General features: G+C 38.6%; 3 long non-coding RNA genes across 3 annotated transcripts; all 3 read left to right on the top strand.

Annotated features, from left to right (window-relative positions):
• Positions 1 to 3,980: 3,980 nt before the first annotated feature.
• On the top strand, positions 3,981 to 5,707 carry LOC143420212 (uncharacterized). The gene is made up of 2 exons (XR_013100030.1): positions 3,981 to 5,172; positions 5,602 to 5,707. It is a non-coding gene; the product is annotated as an uncharacterized LOC143420212 (long non-coding RNA).
• A 9,176-nt stretch (positions 5,708 to 14,883) lies between these two features.
• LOC143420211 (uncharacterized) lies at positions 14,884 to 16,949 on the top strand. The gene is made up of 3 exons (XR_013100029.1): positions 14,884 to 15,385; positions 15,502 to 15,605; positions 15,708 to 16,949. It is a non-coding gene; the product is annotated as an uncharacterized LOC143420211 (long non-coding RNA).
• A 4,264-nt stretch (positions 16,950 to 21,213) lies between these two features.
• LOC112435374 (uncharacterized) lies at positions 21,214 to 22,302 on the top strand. The gene is made up of 2 exons (XR_013100028.1): positions 21,214 to 21,766; positions 22,197 to 22,302. It is a non-coding gene; the product is annotated as an uncharacterized LOC112435374 (long non-coding RNA).
• The last annotated feature ends 1,352 nt before the right edge of the window (positions 22,303 to 23,654 follow it).

Raw genomic sequence — 23,654 nt, 5'->3', positions numbered from 1 at the left:
ATGTTATCATTGAGCCAAGGTAGGGACTTGGAAACAGGCACAGGTCTCATTTTAACCGGACAGATTTCATCTAAGATCGAAAGACAATGATCATTAAATAGATCTGTTGAGAAATCAACACCGTTTTGTGGGGATAGTGTTAAATTAAAAGCATCTGAGAACTTCTGCGCTGTGGAGGAATTTATAATGCGCGACATAACTGTCCGGTAAACAGGAGACATAGGCTCGTGAAAAGACATGTTAAAAAGAATACAATAATGGTCAGAGATAAAAATGTCCTTAGAACAAATACAATCAATATTCAAACCCAAGGTAAAGACAAGGTCCAGTGTGTGACCTTTGTTATGTGTGGGGCCGGACACATGCTGGATAAAATGAAAAGAATCCATAATGTTGATAAAACCCCTGGCAAAGAGGTCGGACTCATCATCAACATGTATATTGTCAGGACTCTTGCTGCAGCATTTTTGATTAACTGAAGGCTTTTCAGAGAGTTTTTAGGACTTCCTGATAATAATGAATTACAGTCATCCAGCCTGGAAGTAATAAATGCATGAACTAGCTTTTCAGTGTCACTCTGAGACAGGATATTTCTAACTTTAGAGATGTTGCACAGATGGAAGAAAGCAGTCTTACATATTTGTTTAATATGTGCGTTGAAGGACATGTCCTGGTCAAAAATGACTCCAAGGTTCCTCACAGTGTTACTGGAGGCCAAGGTAATACCATCCAGAGTAAGAATCTGGTTAGATATCATATTTCTAAGATTTTCAGGGCCGAGTACAATAACCTCAGTTTTATCTGAATTAAGAAGCAGAAAGTTAGCGGCCATCCAGGTCTTTATGTCTTTAAGACATTCCTGCAGTTTAACTAATTGGTGCGTGTTGTCTGACTTCATGGACAGATAGAGCTGGGTGTCATCAGCATAGCAGTGAAAATGTATGCTATGTCTTCTAATGATACTGCCTAGGGCAGGGGTCGGCAACCCGCGGCTCCGGAGCCGCATGCGGCTCTTTAGTCTTTATTTTGCGGCTTGGTTTGGGAAAATAAATTATAAGTATTTAGCTGAAGTGTATTTTATTTGTGTTTAGTTCTTTTTTTAACTTGTAGTTCTAAATTGAAGAATTATTGTGATTTTGAAATATAAAAATAAAATTATATCTTATTATTTTTTCATCGCTCAAAATAAGCGTCACACTCGTGGAAGCCGGTGTACCCGCCGAAACGCTATACATTTATCGAGACTTTCAACCCCAGGTAGGCCAAATATGGATCTTCGGATCCACATTACGTCAGCAGCTGTTCTCCACCGTGAACTATGTTAAAAACAAACACCGCTCACGCCCCACAGATGACAGCTTACAGTCCTGCGTAAAGATGAAACCCCCGATTTGCAGACACTGTGCGCAGAGGTTCGGGACCATAAGTCTTATTGTAAACATATCACGGCAGACCCGACGATGTTTGCATGAACATGCTTTTCAGCATCTCTTTATTGACTGCTTTTCACACACGGTTGCTGTACGCATACAGCTGGCTGTAGCTTTTCAACAGCAGAGAGAGCACAGATTTTAAGGTGATGAGGTGTGATTGCGGGTGCCGGTCAGGTGCGTCCGCCTCCCCTGCAGCGGCGCTGCAGACCACGCCCCGCCACACACATTAACCAGGTAAAATACATATTTCGGCAGAATTTTGCAAATATCTATTTTTTTTTAGCAGCATAGTGCTTTTTTTCAATTATTTTTAAAAAGTCAGGTCAAGGCTCCAAAAGCCCAAAGGCGATATAAGGGTGGCGGCTCACAACAGTTTTTGTTTGCTGGATCACTTTAGTTCAGCTGGGTGTCTTTCCTTTTGTTATATTTCTTTAAGAGTTCAAAATGTGTTATTTACATGAATAAAATGTAATTAGTGTGAATGCTTGAAAAGCATTCACAGTATTGTTATTCGAATCTTTATTATTAGTGTGAATGCTTGAAAAGCATTCACAGTATTGTTCTTCTAATCTTTATTATTATTATTATTATTATTATATATTCCGTACGTTTTTTGGCATCTCACTCCTTCAAAACCGCTCAACTTAGAAAAACCATTCAAACACCGTTAGATTCCTATTCTTTTGGACATGAATGCTTCTACTTTTCTCATTTTTAACATTTATATTTTTAATTTTATTCAACTTTATTTAACAAAAATTTATAATGTATTTCAATGGAGAGACCCTTCAAATCCTCATTCAACTTACTCATTTTTAAACTCTTACTACTTCCACATACATTGACATAGAGCCACCATTCAAACTTTAAAACGAAGACAAGACATTCAACTATTCAACTTGTATTTATCTTTTCAATATCTATTATACTTTTTCTTCAGTTCCAGTTTAAGTTTCATGATGTTTTTTCACCCGTTTCAGAGTTTATAATGGGTGTGTATGGGACGGAATGTTGGGGCTAGAGTGAGGCAGCTCAACTGCTAGAGTGAGAGGAGCAAAAAAATTAATCTTAAAATCTTTTTTAAAACTGCTGCTGTGTCCGCAGCGTTTGCTCTACAGGTATGATTTTACCCTCAAAACGTAGCCATGGCGGTCCTCTTTCATCCAATGTGTTTACTATTGTCCTAGGTGTTATGGTTCTTTCGTAAATGTCACCAATGCACAGCCTCCTCCCTCCAACTCTTCCATAGACTCTAATGTTAAAATGGCTCAGAAGGTTCGTTTGAAAATCAGAAGAGCATGGTGTCTTTCCACTGTCACCACGTCCATATAATAAACTCCACAGGCATGAAAACTGAGAATTCAGTAGACTAGACATTGCTGTCACTCACGGTGAAAGAATTTTGTCAATACGACTTTTACTTTTCATTTGGGAACGATTTGTTTCAGCCTGACTTTTCTGTTCATTTTAAGCAGCAAAAGTGAGGTGCATGTCTGTGTCCGTGTGTATGGAGCCATTGGGTGCGGTCACTATAGCAACCAGGCTCACACCTGCCTGCTTAACGAGCTCTCTCTCTCACTCTGCCAAGATTCATCTTAAACACTTCTCTTTCAACTGCTGCTGTGTCCACAGTGTTACAGCCATCATTTTACCCTCAAAACGTCGCCATCGTTGTTCTTTTTCCAACATCTTGTCTTTCAAAGCTCAGAGATGTAAACTTTTTAAACTGTGTGGGTCCAAGTGGAGGGATCACATTTTAGTCATTCAGTGATTCAAAGAATATGACCTTTTAATATTCTTTCAGATGTTTTCTGACTCTAAATGTTCTTTTCTCATTTCTTAGGTTTTTCTAATTTACAATTAAAACATTTTCAGCTTTTTTCCAACTTCTTCTTCTGTGTAACCTTCAGCTTTTAGCAGTTCAGCACTGTTGTTTTCAGGTTAAATTCAGGTTGTTTTTTTTGTTTTTTTATCTCATTCAAAATTTTTAACTCAAAATTCAGCAATTAATTCATTTCAGTCCACATGTCTGTGTCCGTGTGTATGGAGCCCTTGGGTGCGGTCACTATAGCAACCAGGCTCACACCTGCCTGCTTAACGAGCTCTGTCTCTCACTCTGCCAAGATTAAATCAAAAATGTGTGTTACATCTAAGCAGTTGTAGTAAGATTAACTTTTTCAATAGGTACAATAAGACAGGTTTGACAGGCTTTTGCCACAGATTAACAGTATGTCAGTAGTTAATATAGGCTAACTGAATAGAGCCCTGAATTATTGCCCTGTTAAATTCAAGTTGATTGTGTATTGGTGGACTTGTCTTCTCCACACAGGTTTTTCATACCTCGGCAGTTTTAGTCAGTTGATGACTTTAAAATAATCTTTTCTGACTGGATAATTAAAGCTCACAACATCTACCTGTCTGTAGTGTATTTTCCCACATTTTAAATAATCGAATCTCATTTAATGTCACTGTTTTTAGTCTGTATAGTTTATCTCCCCACGAATACGCTCAAAGTAGTCTTAAAATAAAATCCATAAAAGAGTTCAAGATGACATACTTTTTATTTGCTAATTTAATGCCAGTTGCCCTCTTTCCTGAGTATAAGCGAATGAGTGACATAAAGAGAAAAAGTACCAATTTGTATGCTGGTGAGTCTTGTGTATTTTTTTCTCTGTCTCTCTATGACAGAGAAATATATATGCTCATTATTGATGTTCAAACTGATGCTCAAATTTCCAAGCACCACCTGAACGCCTCATCAGTCTTTAACTAATCACTGCACCAACTGCCGTCATTCCGCTTTGCTCTCTGCTGTGGTAAGTACAATACACTCAGTACAGCACTGTTTTAGTTTTATGATGGTAAAAATACATGTTTGACATTTAAACTCACATATCAAGTCTTTTTAAAGTTCAACAGAGTTCAAAGAATAAAGAAAGCAAAAAAAGAATAACCTTTGCTACCATTTATATAGGTTTATGACTTTTGCTGTTAGCAGCAGTGCTAACGCTAGCTTCAATGCTAATGCTAGCTATAGTGCTAACACTAGCCTTAGCAGTTGTTAACTGACAAAAAGAATATTCTTGTGATATTCCTGTGATATTTATTGGCGGTCAGTGAGACAAAAGTAACAAATGAGATTTATTATTGCCATTGTGCCTCAGTTTTAACAGTAAGAGTACTTTATGACTTTTGCTGTTAGTAGCAGTGCTAATGCTAGCTTCGATGCTAATGCTAGCATCAATGCTAACGCTAGCTATAGTGCCAACACTAGCCTTAGCAGTTTTTAACTGACAAAAAGAATATTCCTGTGATATTCCTGTGATATTTATTGGCGGTCAGTGAGACAAAAGTAACAAATGAGCTTTATTATTGCCATTGTGCCTCAGTTTTAACAGTAAGAGTGCTAGTTCTACCAGCAGTGCTAACACTAACTGAAGTGCTAACGCTAGCAGGAATGCTAGCGTTAGCAGCGATGCTAAGGCTAGTAACAGTCTAACAGTAGCCTTATATAAGTACTTAAATAAATACTTCAGTTAATTAGTTTGAATTATAAAATGGCTGCTGTATCAGCTGGTGTGCTATATTACTCTATAATTACCCTGCTGACTATAAGTTCAGTGTATCATGTCGTGTGGGCTTTGTTTTTTTGTTAGTCTGATAACACTGTACAGACAACTAACATGTTATTTCTTGTCTTACACTTTCAGGAACTTGACTCACATCTGTGCTTTGCCTGGTAGGTGTGCACATACTGTTAGAGAAGTACACCAAAATTTTAAAAAAATAATCTGACTAATATAAGCTTTAAAGTGATGGGTTCAAACTTTGTGCTAGACCTTTTAAACACATTTTTATAATAAATACACATAAGTTCAGCTTAACAATTGGGCTAAAATATTTTTTTCGTACATTTTTGCACATTACATGTGATTAGTTAACAATTCACTCAATCATATTTGTATTTAAAAATATTATTGCTGAATTTAATTAAATATTTATTCTTTTAAAAAGTGCCAAATTGTGCAACTTTTTGCACATGGCAGCCGACAACAGTTTAGCTTGAATATTTGTTTTGTCCTTTTTCAGTAGTCACAATTAGTTCATACAATTACCATGTGATATAATTTTATTAAAATTATTTTTTTTTCTTGTTTTTTGTTCACAGTGTGCAGAAGAAGAACAAGGACCAGATCTCCAGTCTTCTATCTCACATCCCAACCCCCCAACCCCTCTATCTTCTGTCCTACTCCACCTGTTGTCTCTGCCTTCTTTCCATCTGTATTTCACCCTGTGGTTTGTGAGAAATTTTGCCAAACCAAGAATCTTATTGCGGTTTGATTTAAAGCCGTGTCTCTCCTGCTCTGTCTGTTCTCTCTGCTAAATTTTCTCTCTACCTGTTTTTCACTCTTTGGCTTGCTGCTGAAAAATGTACAAGCCAATAAAACAATAAAGAGTGCATATTTTGCCTCAACCTGAGAACAAACTGAACAAACAAAGAAAACTCTGCGGTTTGATTTAAAGCCGTGTCTCTCCTGCTCTGTCTGTTCTCTCTGCTAAATTTTCTCTCTACCTGTTTTTCACTCTTGGCTTGCTGCTGAAAAACGCCAAGCCATTAAAGCAATAAAGAGTGCATATTGCCTCTACCTGAGAACAAACTGAACAAATAAAGAAAACTCTAATTCACGGTTTGATTGTGATTTCCCAGCCGTGTTTCTCCTGCTCTGTCTGTTCTCTCTTCTAAATTTTCTCTCTAGCTGTTTTTCACTTTGCGCTTGCTGCTAAGTTGTGCCAAGCCAATAAAGAGAGTGCATATTATTCTCTTGACTGACAAACTGTCAAACAAACAAAGACATCTGTTTCTGAGAAATAAAAACTGAAATATAAAGACAAAGAAAACATCTCCTGCTCTGTGCCACTCTTATTTTATAAACATATTTTCTAAAGACTAAGAGAAACACTTGTGTAAAAATGCCAAGGAAGCAGAAAAAGTCACAAGCTGCAAAACAACGCTGGAAGAAGTTCCATGAGTTTCATGAAGTACCAACATGTGAACAAGCTGAGTGTGATTTTCCTCAGAGCTCTGCAGAAGACTTTGTGTCTGCAAAGACCAATGCTGATGGTGTCAAACAGGCAGGTCAACATGTTCCTGCACATGTACCACAGGTATCCTATGCAGATGCTGTAAAGATTGGATTGCAGCATGAATTTAATGATCATCAGGTAAACCATAGAGACCAACCTGAGGTGTCAAGTGCCCCACAGGTGGGTTATGCTGATATTGTAAAAAGAGGCCGTCACAGTGATGTGGCAGGACCATCTCATGCAGAAAGAGTGAACTTTGAAAACCAGCCCTCTGTTACACATATCTGTGCATCTCACAGCCAGGCTCATCCCAAATATGGAGACTCCAGAAACAAGCAGTGCACATGTAACTCACTCACATTTCTTGCTTTCCTTCATGAGAATGATAACATGACTACAGCTGACCTTAATCTGGTCTTGGATAAAGGTGATGTGATGTACAAAGAGGCCAAGAAAAGATTTCCTAAAAATATTCATTTGGCAACCGATGAGCTGCCAGACAAAGTTGATGCTCGCTGGTCTATGTATGATGTCGACATGACACAGCCTTCCCGGTATGGGACATTTGAAGAACCTCCAGAGGAAGCAGTAGATACCTTTCTCAGCTTAGAAGCAGGACTGAGCTGCCTGTTGTCAGATGTGCAGTATGCCTTATTGATTATGAGTGGATTGTGTATCGCAGTGTTCAGATCCACATCAGGCAAATATGGTTTCTTTGATCCACACTCCAGAACACCCAGTGGTCTTCCTCTACTACTACAGTCACGTAATCGTGGTACAGCAGTGATGCTGAAATTCACACTCCTCAGTGACATGATTAAGAGGATCCAAGATTCTTATGAAATGATGGAGATATCACCCTCTTGTAACTATGAACTGAAGCCTGTGCAGTTCTACAGTATGAGCACAGTCAACCTGAGTGATACTATCACAGACACAGTCTGCAGACCAACAGCTGCCACTGCTGTGGCACCTACTCACTCTGATACAACTGTTGATGAAGCAAACTCCTCTTCTCCAAGGAGAAACACAACCACTGATCTTACTGAGATCTCTCCAATGTCTGTTTGTACACCACTGGAGAAACAACAAGAAGTCCGTATGACTCAGTTCACATCACACGAAGCTCCTCAAAATGAATTTACTTTTATAACTACCAAAGAACTATCGAGTGACTTTAATTTCCTTCCATCAAATGATGTTTTTTCCTGTCAGTCAAGGACTGCAATAAAAAATGGTGCTAACTGTGATCTTTCTGATACAGTTATACAAAAAATCTATAAACTGACAAAAGTTAATAAACAGCAAAGGCGCAAAATGAAAAGAAGATTAATGGCATCAGACAAACCAAGAAATCAGAGAAAAGAAAACCAAAAAAGGAAAGAACGACAAAAGTACGCTTCAAATAAAGATTACAAAGAAAAGAAGAAATCTTCTACAAGCGAGGCATATAAAAACAATCCTGAAGTTAGACAGAAACATCAACAATATATTAAAAGACGCTACTGTGAGAACGATGAATTCAGAAAGAAACAACAACAATATATTAAAAGACGCTACTGTGAGAACGATGAATTCAGAAAGAAACAACAACAATATATTAAAAGACGCTACTGTGAGAACGATGAATTCAGAAAGAAACAACAACAATATATTAAAAGACGCTACTGTGAGAACGATGAATTCAGAAAGAAACAACAACAATATATTAAAAGACGCTACTGTGAGAACGATGAATTCAGAAAGAAACAACAACAATATATTAAAAGACGCTACTGTGACAATGCTGAATTTAGACAAAAACAAAAAAACTATATCACTAAAAGGTATCAAGAGAGCCCAGATTTCAGAGAGAGACAGAGATCTCGAGTGACTCAGCGTTATGCACGTGATAACGCATTCAGAGTAAGACACAAACAACTAATGAAACAACTAATGCGAGACAGGTATCAAAGTAATCTTGCCTTCAGGATTATGCACAATATGAGATGTGCAATGAAAATAAAAAGGAAATACAGATGGGTGAACAGACAAACCCAAGAGAGTGACAACAGTGTGATCAACGAGGCCATATCTGTGTTCAAATCACAAATCAAAGCTGGACCATCATACCCATGTACTGTATGTTTCAAGGCTTCATTTCCAAACCAAGTACGACCCTGCAGAAGGTCAAATTATGTCAAAAACCCACATGTAGTTACAACATGTTTGACAGGAAAGTTTGTTCATGTTTGTGATGAAAACTGCAGAAATGAGCAGTGCAATGTTCCCGATGAGAGAAAGAGAGAGTGGATTTGTCACACCTGCCACGATCATCTTAAAAATGGATCCATGCCAGCACTTGCTGTTGCCAATAAGTTGGATCTTGCTGATATTCCAGCTGAACTTTCTGATCTCAACATACTGGAGAGACATCTCATAGCCAAGTGCATACCATTTGCCAAGATCATTCCTCTTCCCAAAGGCAGACAAAGAGCAATTAGAGGAAATGTGGTCTGTGTCCCATCAGAGGTACAGGAAACTGTTGAAACACTACCTCGATTGAGAATTAATTCTCAGGTCATGAGAATAAAACTGAAGAGACGCTTGTCTTACAAAGGTCATCAGCTGTTTCAGACTGTAAGCTGGTCTAAACTTGTGCAAGCACTGCATAAACTCAAGCAGATTCATCCACAGTATAAGGATGTGAGCATCAGAGATGATGCTGAGCTGTGTGATCCAACTCTTCCTGATGAAGATGATGAGGATGATGATGATGAAAACATGAATGAGGACGATTATGATGAGGCTGATTTAATGGAAATTGACAGCTGTGAGAAAAATGCACTGAGTGAAGCACAAAATATAAATGAACAGGACATTGACATGTTACCCTGTGATGGTGAACAATCGCATGAACAGATGAGAGATGATTCAGAGCAAGCAGATGGACTGACTAATGGTGGTTTTGCACTCGAGTCCTGTTTGCAGCCCCCTGATGTGGCTGAGGAGATATTATGTTTCAGTGAAGGAATCTACTCTGTTGCTCCTGCAGAGAGAAACAATCCAATAAGTTTTTTCAAAACACCTAAACTGGAGGCCATGGCCTTCCCTGTGCAGTTTCCTACAGGCCAAAACACACTTGATGAAAGAAGGCTGATCAAAGTATCCCCCAGTGGGTATTTCAAATCAAGACTTTTCTGCATTGATGATCGTTTTGCCAAAGACACAAACTATTTATTCTTTGCACAGTTTGTGACTGAAATACACTTGGCTACATCCAGCATGACAGTACAGTTAAGGAAGGCAAAGCCTCTGACCAGAGATGGTAGAAAAATAACCTCAGGCATGTTACAAGATAAACATGAGGTGGAGAAACTGGTGCGAAATAAAGATGCAGTGAGATTCATGCAGCCTCTGAGAGGAACCCCAGCCTATTGGGAGAAAACAACAAGGGATCTTTTTGCCATGATCAGACAGTTGGGAACTCCCACGTTCTTTTGCACATTTTCAGCTGCTGAAATGCGCTGGCCTGAAGTGATCGAGGCAATAACAAGGCAGCAAGGTGAACAAGTGAATTTTGAAGGACTCGACTGGTCAGCAAAGTGTGACATCCTGAGAAGCAATCCTGTCACAACAATGCGCATGTTTGACAAGAGAGTTGAAGCATTATTCAGAGATTTACTCTTATCTCCCGCAGAGCCACTTGGCAAAGTCATTGACTACTTTTACAGAGTTGAGTTTCAGCACAGAGGAAGCCCACACATACACTGCCTCCTGTGGGTAGAAGGTGCTCCTGTGTTTGAGGAGGATGATGAGCAAACTGTTGTTGATTTTATAAACAAATACATCACAGCTCAGCTGCCTGATCCACATAAACAACCTGAACTGTACAAAAAAGTAACAGAAGTGCAAAAACACAGTAAGAACCACACAAAGACGTGCTTTAGGAGTTTAAGCTCCGGGTGCCGTTTTGGTTTTCCCAAACCACCCTGCAATGAGACAATGATCACAAGACCCAGTGAGGATGATGCACTGGAAGTAGAAACGGCAAAGAACAAGCTCAGACCACTGAACCAGCTGCTGAATGAACCTGAAACTGCTTCCATGAGTTTAGAGCAGCTCTTGGAAAGATGCAAGTTGACACATGCAGAATATCAGAGATACCTGAATAAAATGAACATGAGGAGTACGATCATACTAAAGCGTGATCCAAAAGACTCTTGGATAAACGGCTATAATCCACATCTGCTTGAAGCCTGGAACAGTAATATCGACATAAGCTTTGTTTTAGATGCTTTTGGTGCTGCAAATTATTTAATGAAATATATATCAAAAAAAGAGGGCGGGCTATCTGAGTACCTGAAAACTGTCATTGAGAACTCCCATAAGGACAGTGTAAATGAGTGCGATGAAATGAGAGCCGTCATGCAGGCATATTCAAAGAAGCGAGAGATCAGTGCACAGGAGTGTGTTGCTCGTGCATGTGGTCTTCACATGAAGCAATGCTCACGTGCTGTAATATTCATTCCAACTGATGATAATCCTGTGAAAATGAGTCGTCCCCTGTCAGTTCTGGACAACACAACACCTGAGTCTTCCAATGTTTGGATGACATCTTTGAATGACAAATACAAAGCCAGACCTGAAACACCAGAGTATGAGGAGATGTGCATGGCAGACTTTGCTGCTACTTGCAGGATTGTCTATGGCCAACAGAAAAAAGGTAAAGATGTTTTGCCCCTTCTCAATGAGATGGGGTTTGTGCAAAGGCGCAAAAACAATAAGCCTGCTATCATCAGATTTCACCGCTGCTCACAAGAAAAACATCCAGAGCAATATTACGGAAGACTGCTTAAACTGTACCTTCCTCATCGTTCAGACCACGAACTGAAAACACCATCGTTGCCAACCTATCAGGCTTTCTATGGTGCTGGCTGTGTACAGCTACCAGGTACTGACCATCTTGAGTACGTGCAACACATTGTCAAAAGAAACAGAGAAAAATATGAGAAAAACAGTGAGGAGATCGAGAGCGCTGTTGAGGAATATGAGCAGAACAGAGGTGTGACTGACGAATGGTGTAATCTGGCACCTGAATCAGATCTCGTAAGGTTGCCACTTGTTGAACAAGAAAGAGAGCGAGACAATGAAAATGAACAGGAAGATGTGCCCGACTACAGCCGTCAGGCTGATGCTTCAACAGAAGTCAGAGCCATCAGGGAACCCCCTGCTATTGATCCCACATTGTTACGTCAGATGTTTCAGAATCTGAACAAGAAGCAAGCCTGCATATTTTATGCAGTTAGAGACTGGTGCATTAAAAGAGTCTGTGCTCTAAATCCAGAGCAGTTTTTCTTTTATATTAATGGTGGTGCTGGAACAGGAAAATCACATCTTATCAAATGCATCTACTCAGAAGCATCTAAGATACTGAGCAAAGTGCCCAGATATGCAGACGACGTTGACATATCAAAACCCACCGTCCTGTTAACTGCTTTCACTGGGACTGCAGCTTTTAACATTTCTGGAACAACACTGCATTCTCTTCTCAAGCTGCCTAGAAGCTTAAAACCTCCCATTCAGGGACTTGGCAATCAGCTGGATGAAGTCAGATCAGAACTTTTGAATGCTGAAATAATCGTCATTGACGAAGTGTCTATGGTGTCAAGACATCTGTTTGCATATGTAGATGCAAGACTCAAACAGATCAAAGGGACTCGGAGACCCTTTGGAGGCATGTCAGTCATTGCTGTCGGAGACTTCTATCAGCTACCCCCAGTGCGACAGTCTAAACCTCTCTGTGTGCACGACCCGTCTGAGATCGACCTGTGGCGGGAGCATTTTCAGATGATCACTCTGACTGAGATTATGCGTCAGAAAGATGATGTTGTCTTTGCAGAGATGCTGAACAGAATTCGTGTGAAAGGAAAGTTGGATGAGCTTTGCGAAGCAGATAGAGATTTGTTGTTACAGGCCATAACTGAACCAGCCCATTGTCCGACTGATGCATTGCACATTTTTGCAACTAATAAAGAAGTGGATGCACACAACTCTGCAACACTGGCTCTGCTCCACACTCATATCATTGACATCCATGCAGATGATTATAGAAAAGATCCTAGAACTGGCAGAATGGCACTTCAAGACAGACCATTGAAAGGAGGTAAAAACGAGTTACCAGACACACTGAAAGTTGCAGAAGGAGCTCGTGTCATGCTCACCAGAAACATTGACATACAAAATGGTTTGGTTAATGGAGCTTTTGGAATACTACTTAGAGTAGTTCACTCTGAAAACGACCAACACATCATCAAGCTTGGACTTAAAATGGATAATGAGACATCTGGAAAGAATAACCGCACACCAGCAGACGACATGGTGTACATTGAGAGAGCAGAGGAGAATCTGAAGCAGAAAGGAGTGGTACGAAGACAGTTCCCAGTGAAGCTGGCCTTTGCATGTACAATACATAAGGTACAGGGTATGACAACTACATCAGCTGTTGTCTCTCTTAAGAGCATTTTTGAGCCCGGCATGGCCTACGTAGCTGTCAGTAGAGTGACGTCTCTCAGTGGACTGTATCTTCTTGATATGGAGGAGAAAAAAATATTCACCAACCCAGAAATCACTGCAGCACTTGAGAACATGAGACAAGCCAACCTTGATGACATGATGCCTCTTCTACACGTGAGGCAAACACTGAGCAGGTCAGAGGTTTTCACCATTGTTCATCATAATACAGAGGGACTGCCAGCTCACATTAATGACATCAAAAGTCACCATGAATTGTGTCTAGCAGATGTTTTGTGCCTAACAGAAACACACCTGCGGGGCTCTTTTGTCGCAGAGAGTCTCCACTTGGAAAATTACAATTTGTTCAAACGCAACAGACACCTGTCCTACACAAACTTTCCCCAGATGGCAAACAGAAGTGGTGGTGGAGTTGCTGTTTATGTGAAAAGTGACATTCAAGTGCATGAAAAACAGTACATCCATAATGTAACTGACCTTGAATTTCTGGCTTTAAAGGTTGAAGCACCAGTCAGTGCTCTGATTGCAGTTGTATACAGACCTCCAGACTACACTCTGAGGCCATTCCTGAAAAACCTGGTAAGCCTATTAGACTCATTGGAGATCATGGACTGTCATCCCATCATAGTTTGTGGTGATTTTAATGAGAATGTTTTATCCAGTGCAAACAAACCAATCCTGGAGCTGTTTGAGTCTAGGGGATACGCACAGGTCATCACTGCCCCTACCACAGAGAAGAACACACTGCTTGACCTAATTTTCATTTCTCAGTCAGTTCGATGTCTCCATTCTGGAGTCATGAAGACATACCATAGTTACCATGACCCAGTATACTGTGTATTGTCCTGTGATGATTCATGATCTAGATCTTTGAATACAGTAAGTAATATCTATATTTTTGAATGACTTAAGAAAGTAGAGCGATGCTTGAACTCCAGAAAGAAGTCCAGACGCTTTTCTTTGCAAGCTCCTTTGACTACGATGACCTGGATGACTGAGAACCTTCACAGACATAAAGTAGAGCGATATTTAAAAGTTGACGCCCTGCATTGCAGTATAATGTTTGAATTGTTTACATAAAATACAATTACATGAATTAAGTAATGATATCAGTAAAAGATGACAATTTTATTTATTACAGAAAATCTAAAATTCACTAACAGTAACCTATAAATGTCAGAAAAATCAAATATAGCAGTTTAAAATGAATAGTGTAGGCATATCCTCTCCGCAGCCAGGCTTCAACATCCTGCCAGGCTGCCCCAGTCTCACTGTGGCTGGGAGGGAGGGAGGGTGGACCAGAGGATTGCCTACACAACACATAAATGTTCAACAGCTTCTTCATTGTTTCTGAGAGAACAATAATGACTAAAGGTTGCTTTTTAAAAAAACAAACAAACAAACAAACCTAATTACAGCAATAATGACAGTTAAGCCACTTTATGTGTGCCTCTATTTTGAAATACTATTTACAAAAATGTTATTATTTTGGTTTGTTATAAACTTTAAACTTTTTCAAAAGTATACGATTATATTTTTGGACCAATTTTACTATGAAACATAAATTTTTATGAGCTTTTATCATGTTTCTGGCCAGTGCAATCATCAGGGTGGGTCTGGGTTGATAACTGCACATTTCTGGCCAGAAATGTTTCAGCAGTGTTACATATGTAGTGCATATGTTACACTTGCTTTCTGTTACCAGCTGATACCCTACATTTGTATAGACATTGGATGGTGTGAGGTTGGGGAGTTGAGTGGGAGGGGGGGGGGGGGGGGGGGTACGGTGGGAGTTGAGGGGGGGGGGGGGGTTTCCTTTCCTGTTAGGTTTCCTTTTTTTTCTTTTTTTTTTTTTAAGCAAGACACAGTCCTCCTGTGTCTTCTCCAAGCTTCACATGTAAAATCCAACAATGTGAAGCACATAGCAGCCAGAAACTGTAATGCCACAGATCAGAGAAACTTCATCATCACCATCTTCATCGCCATACGATCAGAGCGTGAGACTTCACATCTGGAGCACAGGAGAGATTCTGTGATAAGTCCTCCTTCTAGCTTGTCCCACAAGCAGCCGGTGAGATTTACTCACAACAAAAAGGGTTAATGACATAATTTTCATGAAAACATGTGTTCATTCTTTGTGAAGTGTTTAAATTGTGTTTTCACTTGACCTTAGGAGTGTTAGAGTGTATTGTAATGTCTGTACTCAGGTGTTTCCCTCTGTGATCCATCCCCTTCAGAGCTGAGACACTCAGGACTGAACAGACGGCACAGTTTCTGTGACTGAGCCTCCAAAACACCTTCTTTGAAACCACTCATGATAGAAGGGCTTCATATTTGCAGCAGCACTACTACAGGTATTCAGTTTATTACAGGATGTGTTTGTTTCTTAGGACCAGCTCTGAGTGCACACTACCTAACATATACACCTTTCTGTTCATTACAAACCCACTACTCTGGATCATATGGCCAGTTGGCAGGAATGTTGCTGCAGGAAAACATCCCTGGAGATCACCATCATTGTCAGACTGACTGTGCCTCCTCTGTGCAGTGTCAAGATCCTCCCTAAATGAGTGTGTAAGTTAACATTTTCATTATTTTATTCCCTTTGACAAGACAAGTATCACTGATATTTACATTTACAACTACATATTCCTGTTTTCTGCTCTTCTTTTAAAGTCCTCAGCTATCCTGCTTCTGTGCTGCTTGCCACACATCAAACACTGGCCGGATGACAGGGAGGATCCACTCTGAAGTCACTGGACATGATGAGGATCATATGGGACTTTATAGTTTCACAGAAACGATGTGCTCTGTGATTACAGGTTTTAAATGGACATAATGACTGCCTCTCTCTGATCAACAGGCTAAAGGATTGTTGTCATTGTTAGTGCTCTGTACAATGTATGCTTATTTAGTATTTCATCACAGAGCAAACCTTTTTTTCTTTAACATATTTTTATTTTTTTATTTGTGGGGATAGGTTAATTGATTAATCCAAATTGTCACTAGGTGTGAATGTGCGAGTGAATGTGAGTGTGAATGGTTGTCTGTCCCTGTGTGTTGGCCCTGTGACAGACTGGCGACCTGTCCAGGGTGTACCCCGCCTTTCGCCCTATGACAGCTGGGATAGGCTCCAGCGCCCCCCGCGACCCTGGAAAGGATAAGCGGAAGCGAATGGATGGATGGATGGATGGATGGATATTTTTATTTTGTTCTAATGTTGAATTAACTGTGGGGATTTTTTTTAAGTGGGCACTCGGGATGTCATATGACCAGAAATGTGGTAACTGGAATTCAACAGTATGGAAGAAAAAATCTGCTAAGAACAAAACACACACAAAACCCCCCAAGAAAATTCAAATTCATTCCATGTAATCCAATCTAAAACATTTTAAACTGCTGAACAGCAACACAAACAGCGTTAAAAAACAGTGTTAACAGAATGATTATGATGATTTTGTACCAAAGTTTCAGGTCACATGGCACACCTAGTGTGTAGTGTGGGGTATCAGCTGGTAAGTATAGGTTTTTTTTTTTCATATTTGTGTCCTTAGAGTTCAGATAGATAAAGCCTTGTGTATAATAATTAGTCATAACCACAACTCAAAGTCAGGGACTAACTAATTTTGGGACTTTGTGTCTGAGCCCAGGTTAAAACAATGTGTAAAAAAGCATTTAGTGGCATGGCTGAACAATGCTGTATTGATACTTATTTATCCATGTTCACAAAAAGGACTAATGTGTTTATTTGATTATTTGCATGTGTTAAACTGTGTCACCACCTTACGCTTTCATTTGACTTTACTCACAAATCTCTATACAGTTCTCTTTTACCACTGTGTGGACTCTGTTTACATTAAAACATAAAGAAGAATGAGTAATAAAAAGATGTGTAGACAGATTAAGTAGACCGATAGAAACAGCTGTTCAGCCATGTTCTAAGAAACTAACACAATTTAAAGGTTCAGGATTGTGGTTTTAAAAGTTGAATTTTCATGTATTTCATATCTTGCTTATTATTTTTATTTACTTATTTAATTTAGTTATTTTTATTTATTCTACTAGTCCTTTTCAGAAAGAAGCTGTAAAATATGACTTAAGATTTTTATGTTATTTTCTATGACATACAAAACAAATTGATGTATGTAATACTATTAAACATGATATACACATGTGTATATGTCTGAAAAACATTATGCTGTATATTAAAGTTTGTATTTTCTCCAGAATTTTTGTTCATCTTTTAAGTTCATTTCAATTAGAAGAATTTGAACTTTTAATATTCATTCAGAGGTTTTCTGACTCTAAATTTTCTTTTGTCATTACTCATCTTTTTATTATTTACATTTTAAACATGTTTAGCTTTTTTCCAACTTCTTCTGTGTGAACATCAGCTTTCAAAAGTTCTGCACTTTTGTTTTCAGGTGAAAATTTCTGTATTTTCCAGCTCATTCAGAATTTTTAACTTAACATTCAGCAATTAATTCATTTCAGTGCATACATTCAGATTCAAGCATTCACACTGCAGTTTCTTCAGAAAATGCACTTTCTAGTTATTATTATTAGTGTGAATGCTTGAAAAGCATTCACAGTATTGTTCTTCTAATCTTTATTCTATTTTATTATATTTTATTATTATGGATTCCGTACGTTTTTTGTAATCTATCTCCTTCAAAACCGTTCAACTTAGAAAAACCATTCAAACACCATTAGATTCCTATTCTTTTGGACATGACTGCTTCTATTTTTCTCATTTTTAACATTTATATTTTTAATTTTATTCAACTTTTTTCAACAAAAATTTCCCATGTATTTCAATGGGGAGACCCTTCAAATTCTCATTCAACTTCCTCCTCTTTAAACTGTATCTACTTCCACATACATTGACATAGAGCCACCATTCAAACTTTAAAACGAAGACAAGACATTCAACTATTCAACTTGTATTTATCTTTTCAATATCTATTATACTTTTTCTTCAGTTCCAGTTTAAGTTTCATGATGTTTTTTCACCCGTTTCAAAGTTTATAATGGGTGTGTATGGGACGGAATGTTGGGGCTAGAGTGAGACAGCTCAACTGCTAGAGTGAGAGGAGCAAAAAAATTAATCCTAAAATCTTTTTTAAAACTGCTGCTGTGTCTGCAGCGTTTGCTCTACAGGTATGATTTTACCCTCAAAACGTAGCCATGGCTGTCCTCTTTCATCCAGTGTGTTTACTATTGTCCTAGGTGTTATGGTTCTTTCATAAATGTCACCAATGCACAGCCTCCTCCCTCCAACTCTTCCATAGACTCTAATGTTAAAATGGCTCAGAAGGTTCGTTTGAAAATCAGAAGAGCATGGTGTCTTTCCACTGTCACCACGTCCATATAATAAGCTCCACAGGCATGAAAACTGAGAATTAGGTAGACTAGACATTGCTGTCGCTCACGGTGAAAGAATTTTGTCAATACGACTTTTACTTTTCATTTGGGAGCGATTTGTTTCGGCCTGACTTTTCTGTTCATTTTAAGCAGCAAAAGTGAGGCGCATGTCTGTGTACGTGTGTATGGAGCCCTTGGGTGCAGTCACTATAGCAACCAGGCTCACACCTGCCTGCTTAATGAGCTCTCTCTGCCACTGTACCAAGATTCAACTTAAACACTTCTCTTTCAACTGCTGCTGTCTCCACAGTGTTACAGCCATCATTTTACCCTCAAAACGTCGCCATCGTTGTTCTCTTTCCAACATCTTGTCTTTCAAAGCTCAGAGATGTAAACGTTTTAAACTGTGTGGATCCAAGTGGAGGGATCACATTTTAGTCATTCAGTGATTCAAAGAATATGACCTTTTAATATTCATTCAGATGTTTTCTGACTCTAAAGGTTCTTTTCTCATTTCTTAGGGTTTTCTAATTTACAATTAAAACATTTTCAGCTTTTTTCCAACTTCTTCTTCTGTGTAACCTTCAGCTTTTAACAGTTCAGCACTTTTGTTTTCAGGTTAAATTTGTTTTTTTTTTTTATCTCATTAAAAAAGTTTTAACTCAAAATTCAGCAATTAATTCATTTCAGTGCATACATTCAGATTCAAGCATTCACACTGCAGTTTCTTCAGAAAATGCACTTTCTAGTTATTATTATTATTATATATTCCGTACGTTTTTTGGTATCTCACTCCTTCAAAACTGCTCAACTTAGAAAAACCATTCAAACACCGTTAGATTCCTATTCTTTTGGACATGAATGCTTCTACTTTTCTCATTTTTAACATTTATATTTTTAATTTTATTCAACTTTATTTAACAAAAATTTATAATGTATTTCAATGGAGAGACCCTTCAAATCCTCATTCAACTTATTCATTTTTAAACTCTTACTACTTCCACATACATTGACATAGAGCCACCATTCAAACTTTAAAACGAAGACAAGACATTCAACTATTCAACTTGTATTTATTTTTTCAATATCTATTATACTTTTTCTTCAGTTCCAGTTTAAGTTTCATGATGTTTTTTCACCCGTTTCAGAGTTTATAATGGGTGTGTATGGGACGGAATGTTGGGGCTAGAGTGAGGCAGCTCAACTGCTAGAGTGAGAGGAGCAAAAAAATTAATCTTAAAATCTTTTTTAAAACTGCTGCTGTGTCCGCAGCGTTTGCTCTACAGGTATGATTTTACCCTCAAAACGTAGCCATCGCTGTCCTCTTTCATCCAACGTGTTTACTATTGTCCTAGGTGTTATGGTTCTTTCGTAAATGTCACCAATGCACAGCCTCCTCCCTCCAACTCTTCCATAGACTCTAATGTTAAAATGGCTCAGAAGGTTCGTTTGAAAATCAGAAGAGCATGGTGTCTTTACACTGTCACCACGTCCATATAATAAACTCCACAGGCATGAAAACTGAGAATTCAGTAGACTAGACATTGCTGTCGCTCACGGTGAAAGAATTTCGTCAATACGACTTTTACTTTTCATATGGGAAGAATTTGTTTCGGCCTGACTTTTCTGTTCATTTTAAGCAGCAAAAGTGAGGTGCATGTCTGTGTCCGTGTGTATGGAGCCCTTGGGTGCGGTCACTATAGCAACCAGGCTCACACCTGCCTGCTTAACGAGCTCTGTCTCTCACTCTGCCAAGATTAAATCAAAAATGTGTGTTACATCTAAGCAGTTGTAGTAAGATTAACTTTTTCAATAGGTACAGTAAGACAGGTTTGACAGGCTTTTGCCACAGATTAACAGTATGTCAGTAGTTAATATAGGCTAACTGAATAGAGCCCTGAATTATTGCCCTGTTAAATTCAAGTTGATTGTGTATTGGTGGACTTGTCTTCTCCACACAGGTTTTTCATACCTCGGCAGTTTTAGTCAGTTGATGACTTTAAAATAATCTTTTCTGACTGGATAATTAAAGCTCACAACATCTACCTGTCTGTAGTGTATTTTCCCACATTTTAAATAATCGAATCTCATTTAATGTCACTGTTTTTAGTCTGTATAGTTTATCTCCCCACGAATACGCTCAAAGTAGTCTTAAAATAAAATCCATAAAACAGTTCAAGATGACATACTTTTTATTTGCTAATTTAATGCCAGTTGCCCTCTTTCCTGAGTATAAGCGAATGAGTGACATAAAGAGAAAAAGTACCAATTTGTATGCTGGTGAGTCTTGTGTATTTTTTTCTCTGTCTCTCTATGACAGAGAAATATATATGCTCATTATTGATGTTCAAACTGATGCTCAAATTTCCAAGCACCACCTGAACGCCTCATCAGTCTTTAACTAATCACTGCACCAACTGCCGTCATTCCGCTTTGCTCTCTGCTGTGGTAAGTACAATACACTCAGTACAGCACTGTTTTAGTTTTATGATGGTAAAAATACATGTTTGACATTTAAACTCACATATCAAGTCTTTTTAAAGTTCAACAGAGTTCAAAGAATAAAGAAAGCAAAAAAAGAATAACCTTTGCTACCATTTATATAGGTTTATGACTTTTGCTGTTAGCAGCAGTGCTAACGCTAGCTTCAATGCTAATGCTAGCTATAGTGCTAACACTAGCCTTAGCAGTTGTTAACTGACAAAAAGAATATTCTTGTGATATTCCTGTGATATTTATTGGCGGTCAGTGAGACAAAAGTAACAAATGAGATTTATTATTGCCATTGTGCCTCAGTTTTAACAGTAGGAGTACTTTATGACTTTTGCTGTTAGTAGCAGTGCTAATGCTAGCTTCGATGCTAATGCTAGCATCAATGCTAACGCTAGCTATAGTGCCAACACTAGCCTTAGCAGTTTTTAACTGACAAAAAGAATATTCCTGTGATATTCCTGTGATATTTATTGGCGGTCAGTGAGACAAAAGTAACAAATGAGCTTTATTATTGCCATTGTGCCTCAGTTTTAACAGTAAGAGTGCTAGTTCTACCAGCAGTGCTAACACTAACTGAAGTGCTAACGCTAGCAGGAATGCTAGCGTTAGCAGCGATGCTAAGGCTAGTAACAGTCTAACAGTAGCCTTATATAAGTACTTAAATAAATACTTCAGTTAATTAGTTTGAATTATAAAATGGCTGCTGTATCAGCTGGTGTGCTATATTACTCTATAATTACCCTGCTGACTATAAGTTCAGTGTATCATGTCGTGTGGGCTTTGTTTTTTTGTTAGTCTGATAACACTGTACAGACAACTAACATGTTATTTCTTGTCTTACACTTTCAGGAACTTGACTCACATCTGTGCTTTGCCTGGTAGGTGTGCACATACTGTTAGAGAAGTAGACCAAAATTTAAAAAAAAGAGTCTGACTAATATAAGCTTTAAAGTGATGGGTTCAAACTTTGTGCTAGACCTTTTAAACACATTTTTATAATAAATACACATAAGTTCAGCTTAACAATTGGGCTAAAATATTTTTTTCGTACATTTTTGCACATTACATGTGATTAGTTAACAATTCACTCAATCATATTTGTATTTAAAAATATTATTGCTGAATTTAATTAAATATTTATTCTTTTAAAAAGTGCCAAATTGTGCAACTTTTTGCACATGGCAGCCGACAACAGTTTAGCTTGAATATTTGTTTTGTCCTTTTTCAGTAGTCACAATTAGTTCATACAATTACCATGTGATATAATTTTATTAAAATTATTTTTTTTTTCTTGTTTTTTGTTCACAGTGTGCAGAAGAAGAACAAGGACCAGATCTCCAGTCTTCTATCTCACATCCCAACCCCCCAACCCCTCTATCTTCTGTCCTACTCCACCTGTTGTCTCTGCCTTCTTTCCATCTGTATTTCACCCTGTGGTTTGTGAGAAATTTTGCCAAACCAAGAATCTTATTGCGGTTTGATTTAAAGCCGTGTCTCTCCTGCTCTGTCTGTTCTCTCTGCTAAATTTTCTCTCTACCTGTTTTTCACTCTTTGGCTTGCTGCTGAAAAATGCACAAGCCAATAAAACAATAAAGAGTGCATATTTTGCCTCAACCTGAGAACAAACTGAACAAACAAAGAAAACTCTGCGGTTTGATTTAAAGCCGTGTCTCTCCTGCTCTGTCTGTTCTCTCTGCTAAATTTTCTCTCTACCTGTTTTTCACTCTTGGCTTGCTGCTGAAAAACGCCAAGCCATTAAAGCAATAAAGAGTGCATATTGCCTCTACCTGAGAACAAACTGAACAAATAAAGAAAACTCTAATTCACGGTTTGATTGTGATTTCCCAGCCGTGTTTCTCCTGCTCTGTCTGTTCTCTCTTCTAAATTTTCTCTCTAGCTGTTTTTCACTTTGCGCTTGCTGCTAAGTTGTGCCAAGCCAATAAAGAGAGTGCATATTATTCTCTTGACTGACAAACTGTCAAACAAACAAAGACATCTGTTTCTGAGAAATAAAAACTGAAATATAAAGACAAAGAAAACATCTCCTGCTCTGTGCCACTCTTATTTTATAAACATATTTTCTAAAGACTAAGAGAAACACTTGTGTAAAAATGCCAAGGAAGCAGAAAAAGTCACAAGCTGCAAAACAACGCTGGAAGAAGTTCCATGAGTTTCATGAAGTACCAACATGTGAACAAGCTGAGTGTGATTTTCCTCAGAGCTCTGCAGAAGACTTTGTGTCTGCAAAGACCAATGCTGATGGTGTCAAACAGGCAGGTCAACATGTTCCTGCACATGTACCACAGGTATCCTATGCAGATGCTGTAAAGATTGGATTGCAGCATGAATTTAATGATCATCAGGTAAACCATAGAGACCAACCTGAGGTGTCAAGTGCCCCACAGGTGGGTTATGCTGATATTGTAAAAAGAGGCCGTCACAGTGATGTGGCAGGACCATCTCATGCAGAAAGAGTGAACTTTGAAAACCAGCCCTCTGTTACACATATCTGTGCATCTCACAGCCAGGCTCATCCCAAATATGGAGACTCCAGAAACAAGCAGTGCACATGTAACTCACTCACATTTCTTGCTTTCCTTCATGAGAATGATAACATGACTACAGCTGACCTTAATCTGGTCTTGGATAAAGGTGATGTGATGTACAAAGAGGCCAAGAAAAGATTTCCTAAAAATATTCATTTGGCAACCGATGAGCTGCCAGACAAAGTTGATGCTCGCTGGTCTATGTATGATGTCGACATGA

The sequence above is a fragment of the Maylandia zebra genome, linkage group LG9, assembly GCF_041146795.1.
Source record: "Maylandia zebra isolate NMK-2024a linkage group LG9, Mzebra_GT3a, whole genome shotgun sequence".
Classification (NCBI taxonomy): Eukaryota; Metazoa; Chordata; class Actinopteri; order Cichliformes; family Cichlidae; genus Maylandia; species Maylandia zebra.
The sequence above is the reverse complement of the archived record's forward strand: the minus strand, read 5'-3'. Positions and strand labels throughout refer to the sequence as shown.